The sequence below is a fragment of the Sorghum bicolor genome, chromosome 1, assembly GCF_000003195.3.
Source record: "Sorghum bicolor cultivar BTx623 chromosome 1, Sorghum_bicolor_NCBIv3, whole genome shotgun sequence".
Lineage (NCBI taxonomy): Eukaryota > Viridiplantae > Streptophyta > Magnoliopsida > Poales > Poaceae > Sorghum > Sorghum bicolor.
The window spans coordinates 28,000,791-28,008,897 of record NC_012870.2 but is presented as its reverse complement, the minus strand read 5'-3'; positions in this window follow the sequence as shown (position 1 = coordinate 28,008,897).

The following is an 8,107-nucleotide window of genomic DNA, read 5'->3' as shown; positions in this document are numbered from 1 at the left end:
GGTAATGCCTTTTCTCCTAGCCTCGAGATGAAACGGCTCAGAGCCGCCAGGCACCCCGTGACTTTCTGTACACCCTTGACGTCTCGGATCGGCCCCATTCTCGTGATGGCCGAGACTTTCTCGGGGTTGGCCTCGATGCCGCGCTGTGAAACAATGTATCCTAGGAGCATGCCTCGAGGCACGCCGAAAACGCACTTCTCGGGATTAAGCTTGATCCGGCTGGTGCGTAAGCAGCTGAAGGCAACCTCGAGGTCCTGGATCAGGTCTTCTCGTTGCTTTGACTTGACGACAATGTCGTCGACATAGGCCTCGACCGTTGAGCCTATATGTTCGCCAAATACGTGGAGCATGCAACGTTGATACGTGGCTCCCGCGTTTCGAAGCCCAAATGGCATGGTCACGTAGCAATACATCCCGAAAGGTGTGATGAAAGAGGTCGCGAGCTGGTCGGACTCTTTCATTTTTATTTGGTGATAACCAGAATAAGCATCAAGGAAAGAAAGGGTTTCGCATCCCGCGGTAGAATCGACAATCTGATCTATGCGTGGCAATGGAAAGGGAACTTTCGGACATGCTTTATTCAAACTAGTATAATCGATACACATCCTCATTTTCCCATTCTTTTTCTTAACTAATACAGGGTTCGCTAACCAGTCAGGATGATGAACCTCCTTGATGAATCCGGCCATCAAAAGCTTGTGGACTTCCTCGCCAATGATCTTGCGCTTTTCCTCGTCGAATCGGCGCAACCGCTGCTTCACTGGCTTGGAACCGGCTCGAATCTCCAAGGAGTGCTCGGCGACTTCCCTCGGTATGCCCGGCATATCCGAGGGACTCCATGCAAACATATCAGCATTTGCACGGAGAAAGTCGACGAGCACGGCTTCCTATTTGGGGTCGAGGTCGGTGCTGATCGTCAGCACCTTGCCGTCGGAGTTGTTGGGGTCGAGCGGGATCTTCTTAGTTCCTTCCGCCGCCTCGAAGCTGCCCGCATGACGTTTAGGCTCTGGAGCCTCAGCGGCCATGGCTTCGAGCTTTGCAACGAGCTCGGTGGAGCTCTCGACCGCCTCTCCGTACTCGACGCACTCGACGTCGCACTCGTACGCGTGCTCGAAGGAGGAACTGACGGTGATGACGCCTTTGGGACCAGGCATCTTCAGCTTCAAGTATGTGTAGTTGGGTATAGCCATGAACTTGGCGTAGCCCGGGCGCCCGATGATGGCGTGGTACGTGCCTCGGAACCCAACCACCTCAAAGGTGAGGGTCTCCTTCCTGAAGTTGGCCGCCGTGCCGAAGCAGACCGGTAGGTCGATTCGACCTACTGGCAGTGCCTTTTTCCCTGGTACGACGCCATGGAAACCGCCGGCGCTTGGCTGGAGGCGTCCTCTATCGATGCCGAGGAGATCGAGGGTCTCGAGGTAGATGATGTTGAGGCTGCTGCCACCATCCATCAGCACTTTCGAGAGTCGGGTGTTGATGATGATGGGGTCGACGACGAGCGGGTAGACGCCTGGGGCGACTACCTTGTCAGGGTGATCTTCTCGGTCGAAGGTGATGGGAGTGCTTGACCAGCTAAGATACTGGGGCACCGCCATTCTTGCTGCAAAGACTTCGCGACGCTCCCTTTTGCGCTGCCTCGCGGTCAACTGAGTCGAAGGCCCGCCATAGATCATGTAGCAGTCGTGGACGGCGGGGAAACTGTCGTCATCTTTGTTGTCCTCCTTGCCGCCAGCCTTCTCCTTCTTGGAGTCCTCGCGCGTATCTTTTTTGAACCCCTGACCGTCGAAATGCTTTCTCAGCATACGACAGTCCTTGAGTTTGTGGTTAGCGCCTCCCTTATGGTAAGGGCACGGCTCCTCCAACATCTTGTCGAAGATGCCTCCCTCCGGAGGGCCTCGCGGCTTCTTTCGATCCATCACGGCGACGAGGTCGTCACCCGAATCTCCTTGGTGGAACTGCCGCACTTTCTGCTTTTTTTTATTTTTCTTGAGGCCTCGACTGGAAGTCCCATCTTCATCGACGGGCTGCTTGCCTTTTCTTCCTTCTGAGCTGAAGAAGGCGCCGACTGCCTCCTCCCCCGCCGCGTAGTTAGCTACTACGTCCATCAGCTCGTCGACGGTCTGAGGTCGATTGCGGCCTAATTCCCGCACCAAGTCTCGACTGGTGGTGCCCGAGACAAACGCCAAGATGACGTCGTGGTCGGGGATGTGTGGCAACTCAGTGCGCTGCTTCGAGAAGCGTCGAGCGTACTCCCGAAGAGTCTCTCCCGAGTTCTGCTTGCATTTGCTGAGGTCCCACGAGTTCCCTGGCCGTATATAGGTCCCTTTGAAATTACCCTCGAAGACTCTGACCAGGTCAACCCAGTTGTGAATCTGATTGGCTGGGAGTTCCTCGAGCCATCGACGGGCGGTGTCGGAGAGGAAAAGGGGTAGCTGTCTGATGATGGCTCGATCATCCCCCCGAGCGCCACTTAGCTGACAAGCCAGCCTGAAATCGGCTAGCCACAGCTCTGGCTTGGTTTCTCCATTGTACTTCGCGACGCTGGTTGGGGGTCGGAATGGACTAGGCAGGGGCGTGCTGCGAATCGCCCTGCTGAACACCCGCGGGCCCGGTGGCTCGGGGGCCACCCAGTCCTCGTCGCTGTCGTACCTCCCACCGCGATGCGCGCTATAACCACGTTCTTCCGCGTCTCCGTGCCGGCGGCGTCTATTTTCTTTGACGTCGTGTCGCGCGTCGTGTCGACGTTGATTGCCGGCAGGGAGGATGAGAGCGGTCTTTCTACCTCGAGGGGGAGGTTGTTGCTGGACAGACAACTCCTCTTCGATTTGAGGCTGTTCGTCGCGCTTTTCTGTGGCAACCCCTCGTCGTCGAGATGCCGAACTTTCGGCTTGTTGAACTGCTGCCACCTGGAGCAATGTCTGAACTTCATCTCGAATTCGTCGGGCCTGGGAATTTGATGGTTCTGGCATGTTACGTAGCAGCATCGTCGCTGCCACTACATTCTGGCCTGCTCGAGGGAAACGGCCGACAGGTTGCTCCGCCTCTGTGTCACCGACGATCTGTCGATGTACCTCTCGAGCGCGTCTGCGGACACTTCCGCCCGGCGGGTAGGGCAGGTCTTGTTCGAGGATTTGCTCGAGCAGGACGAGGCGCTCGCGATCTTCGTCGAGCTTCATCTTGAGCTCCCGCAGCTGCGCGAGCTGCGCAGTTCTGTCTTCCTGAGGAAGAGGGTCGAGCCGTCCGTCGTTCCCAGGCGTCCTGGGGTCTTCTTGCGCCGCGGGGGCTCGACCACCCGCAGCAGCATCCCGTGTCTCGTCGGTGGTTTCTGCCGCCCCGTCGAGGTGATAGCATTCCCTCGTAGGGTCATAGCTGTCTGCCTCGGAGTCGGAGTCCGGTTCGGCAGCGTGGAAACTCCCACGTCCTTCCTCCAGCCATCGTTGCCTGAGGGAGGTGATCGAGTATCGTCCGGGGCCTAGACGGCGGAGGCCTCGTACTCGGGAAAGGTCCGGCAGTTCGGACGCCGGCCACCGCGCTTCAGGGCTACGTGGGATGACCATTGGTCTTTCCACGTACGTCTGGGCGTTTGGGCATATCGTCTTGGCGAGCGACGCCGCGGCGTTGTCCATCCCGAACGGCAGTGCCGCCCTTGGAGAGAACAACCCGTGTGGAAGTAGCCTAGCTGCGGTGGGGGAGGGCGCGCGAGGCGCGTCTCCCCCCGTCGTCACGTGGTGCTGAGTCGTCGTGCTTGTTGCTCGGTCACACGGTGTCACTGACTTGTGGCCCACATCCTGCCTTGCGCGAGTTGTTGGTCGCGCTGAAGCAGAGGGGCCGCGGTGGTGCTGCCCGCGCCTCTTCTTAGGCGGGGAAGCGTGGTGGTGAGGACGTCTTGGAGCCTTCAACCGTGCTGGCGTAACGCGGACTCCTCCTGGTCCTTTGACTGAGAGCAAGATCATGTCGTAGCCGGAGCCCGTAGACATGAACTCGAGACTCCCAAACCAAATCACCGTGGAGTGCGGAAGCGGCGAGGCAGGAGTAGCCATCCGGAAAGTGGTGGGAAATCGGTGAAAAACACGCAGGACCCCTACCTGGCGCGCCAACTGTCGGTGTTTTTCCCCCGGGGGGTCACACCAACGAGTAAATTTGTATGCGTGCTCCCCTTTCCGGATGGTGATGCAAGAAGGCACAGAGATTTATCCTGGTTCGGGCAAGAGAAGGCCCTACGTCCAGCGGGGGGAGAGAGTTTGTATTATCTTGCACCTAAGTGCTTGTACAGGGACGAATACAAGCGTGGTATGAAGTGTGTAGCTCTACTACGTGTGCGTGTGTTCTTGTGTTGTGATCTCCCTCTCTTCTATTCCTGAGTCCCTCCTTTTATAGCTCCAAGGTGAGACACAGGGTACATGCCTAGATGTTAGAGTAGGGATCGATAGCCGCATGGAGCGCTGACCTACTCGAGGCTTCCGTACGGCATGGCCTCGAGCCGTCCCATCTTGATAGCTCGGTGATGATTACGCGTGCTCCTGTGTTCTGCCCTGCCAGCCGCCTTGTGCTGGTTCTGAGGTCGCATGCTTGTACGGTATGATGGCGGACCCGACGGGGTAGCTGTGACGAAGTCAGTCGACGCCCAACTTGTCCCTAGGAAGGGACCCTGTTTGGTCAAGGGTCGGACGCCGTGTAATATGCTGGTATCTGGAGCGCTGACCTTGGGTGTCTCGAGGGGGTCCCGATTAGACGTTCCATCCTTGTTTCCTATGTCCTGACTCGCCCTGGGTCGTTCGGTGGGAAGGCTGCAAAAAGAACGATGGGACAGAAGCTTGCTCCCTATCACGCCTTCCGTGACCTGCGTGTTAGGTGGGGAAGCGTCAGGTGCATTTAATGCTTCGGCTTGCGTGCGCGCGTCGGGCGGCGGACAGTGTCCTCGCGCCCGACACCTCTCGGTTCGCTCGAGCCCGCTTCCGTCATCGACGGCAGTCGTCGCTCGAGTCCTGAACCGATTCGCTCGACGCTATTTCCGTCTTCGAGGCTGCGACCGTCGATGGCGGCGCATACGTAAGATTAGAGCGTCGAATTAAGGTTCTCGACCCTCGTACGGGCAATCTCATAATGCGCATCGCTGAGGGTACCCCTTACCGATACCCTCGACAATTAAGTTGTTTGCATTTTAGTTAAATAAATAGTTTCTTTATAAATATTTTCAAATAACTTTTTTAGAGATGTCATTTTCATCATAGTTGGATCAATTTTACTATGTGATAATAAATTATAAAATCCGTTTAATCTGGTCTCTATATTAAAATTGATAGGTTTCAAAATTAATTTTAGATTTGGATGATCACATGTTGGTTCTTTGTCAATATACATTTAGGATACCTGTTCTAGACCTGTTTGGATGTCCACTAAGACCTGAATAGAGATTAAGGCTGAAACGATACAGTTTGAAAGTACAAGGATCGATATGACACACCTTGATAAGTTATGGATTAAAATGATGAACTTTGTGAGTACGACGACTGGTATGATATACCTTGACCAATTGAAGGACCAAAAAGATGCATTTTGTGAGTATGAGAACCGGCATAAACATCTGCACAAGTTTGAGGACCGACCATGTATTTTACTCTATTTATTATATCTACTTATATAGTAAAATTTATGTATATAGAAAACTAGAACTATTTACAATTTAGAACGGAGGGAGTATTAGATAACTAACATTAGCACTAGTGAACTCAAATAGGAATACCCGTACATTGCAGCAAGAACTAAAATTAACACCACGATAATTTTGGTTTGTTATACCCTAAATAAACACGATATTTTGAATGCTTTTGTTTCTAGTGATAGTAACCCAGCAATTATTTAAGACATTCTTGTGATGATACATCTTTTTAGGAAGCCATCTAGCGCACTTTATTGATTTGAAAATAGAGTTATATCGTTCACTAGGGTTTCAATAATGAAGCTATGTGGTTCATCGACCCAAATACACGAATTCTGAATAGCTAAACTCATTAAATTGTGTGCTACGGTATTAGTATCCTTATTACAATAATGGCTGAAGCTAACCTGTAGAGATAGAATTAAAATCTTACCAGAGTACCATACATTCATTTTATATTGGCGCACCAGCTGTTGCTAGGAGAAACCTCCTGCTTCATTTAGACTAAAGCAATTCAAATCTCTCATTGGAAAAATATTCTCTGATGACTGTAACCGTGTATATCCAAGCTTGATATCTTATTTACGGACTAATTTCATCAACCAAACAAAAAGACTAAGGCTCCGTTTGGTTCTCCTTGCTAAAGTTTAGCTAGCTAAAATTATTTTAGCTACTCTTACGTGACTAGTAGAACTAATTTATTTTAACTTCTTTTAGTCAATGTGTTTAGAACTTTAGCTACTAAAGTGACTAAAATTTAGTTGGCTAAAATTTAGCAATGGGAACAGGGTAAAATGACGATGAACCCCTTCATTGCACGTACCGAAGTCTACCTTTGCCAGGCTGTTTTTCTACTTCTTTCTATTTCTATTTCCTCTATTTTCCATAATTCCGTAACTTACTTCCGTTGCTATGTGTACCAAACAAAACTATGGTAGGGGCTTTCCTTTCCCATCATTTTGCTAGAAGAAACAGCCAGACCAGGAACTTTTCTTTCGTCACGGGGCATGCGGATCGTGTAGATAAAACGGAGGGTGAAGAACGCAGAGGAGTCAAACGGCAGAGGAAAAACAGAGGCTGAGAGCAGATCACAGGAGGCAAGCCAAAAGCTGTGGTGGACGACTAAGGCCTTGTTTAGTTGGTGACACTGTAGCACTTTTGTTTGTTTATGGTAATTATTGTCCGACCATAGACTAACTAGGCTCAAAAGATTTGTTTCGTCAATTTCGACCAAACTGTGCAATTAGTTTTTATCTTCATCTACATTTAATACTACATGCATACGTCTAAAGATTCAATGTGACGAGAAATCTTAAAAATTTTTGGATTTTTGGATGGAAGTAAACAAGGCCTAACTGACTAAGCCTCAACAAACCGCTCTCATCCTCTTCTCTCTCTAGCGCGTGGGAAGCCAGACCAAGGAAAGAGAGGAGATTGACAGACGATGGTAAATGAATAGTGGGCCCAATTGAGAATGACCCCGAACATAGGAAAGGACCCATCTGAGGAGATGACCCCGCCCGTAGAATCTATTAGGCCTTGTTTGGATGTTGTCGTATTTACTTTAATCCATGTGTGTTGGTGTGGATTGGAGTGGAATTTAGTTCAAGTTCCACTCCAAGCCACCTCAACACATGTGGATTGATGTGAATACGACTACATCCAAACAAGGCCTTAGTTGTAGAGGTAGAGATATTGAGAATTATTAACATTTATCATATTATTAGATAGACTAGGTAGTGTACCTGTGCGATGCTATAAGATAACTAATATTTTATACTAAAAACACATAGATCACATGATAAGATAATAATATAAAATTCAAATCTTAAAATGTCATTTAATCCAAAAAATAAAGTATGTGAAATTAATGCAGTCATGGAGAGCTTAGCATCATAGGGCTCACAAATTCTACTTTATAGATTTTTCCATGATATGGCTAAGATAATTATATTGGCGGATAATGTTTTATATCGGTAGAAAGAAATCTCTAATATCCATTTCTTTTGTGCGCCAATGAATCCAGCAGTAAATTCTGCCACATTTACATACTACCTTGTTCACATATTCGAGTATATATGTAAATAAACTAAATATTAGTGCATGTCTACTTTATAAGCCTTTCCGTGATGCTACTAAAATAATATTTTATATCGGCAGGAAGAAATATCTGATATCTATTTCTTCCGTGCGTCAATAAATCTATCGATAAGTTTTGCCACATCTCCGTACTCTCTGTTCACATATTCAATTATATATGTAAATATTAGTGCCTTCCATATAGATAATACTATCTGTCTTGAAAAATCTCCCACAAAAACTTAAAACAAAAGTATGTTATACTCACATTCTCACAGTCTCGCTCCACGGCTCCACCTCCCTCTGCTGATGACGTGATGATGACCCTCCCACTGTCGTCGGCCTCATCTCCTCTGCCTCCCTTGACTG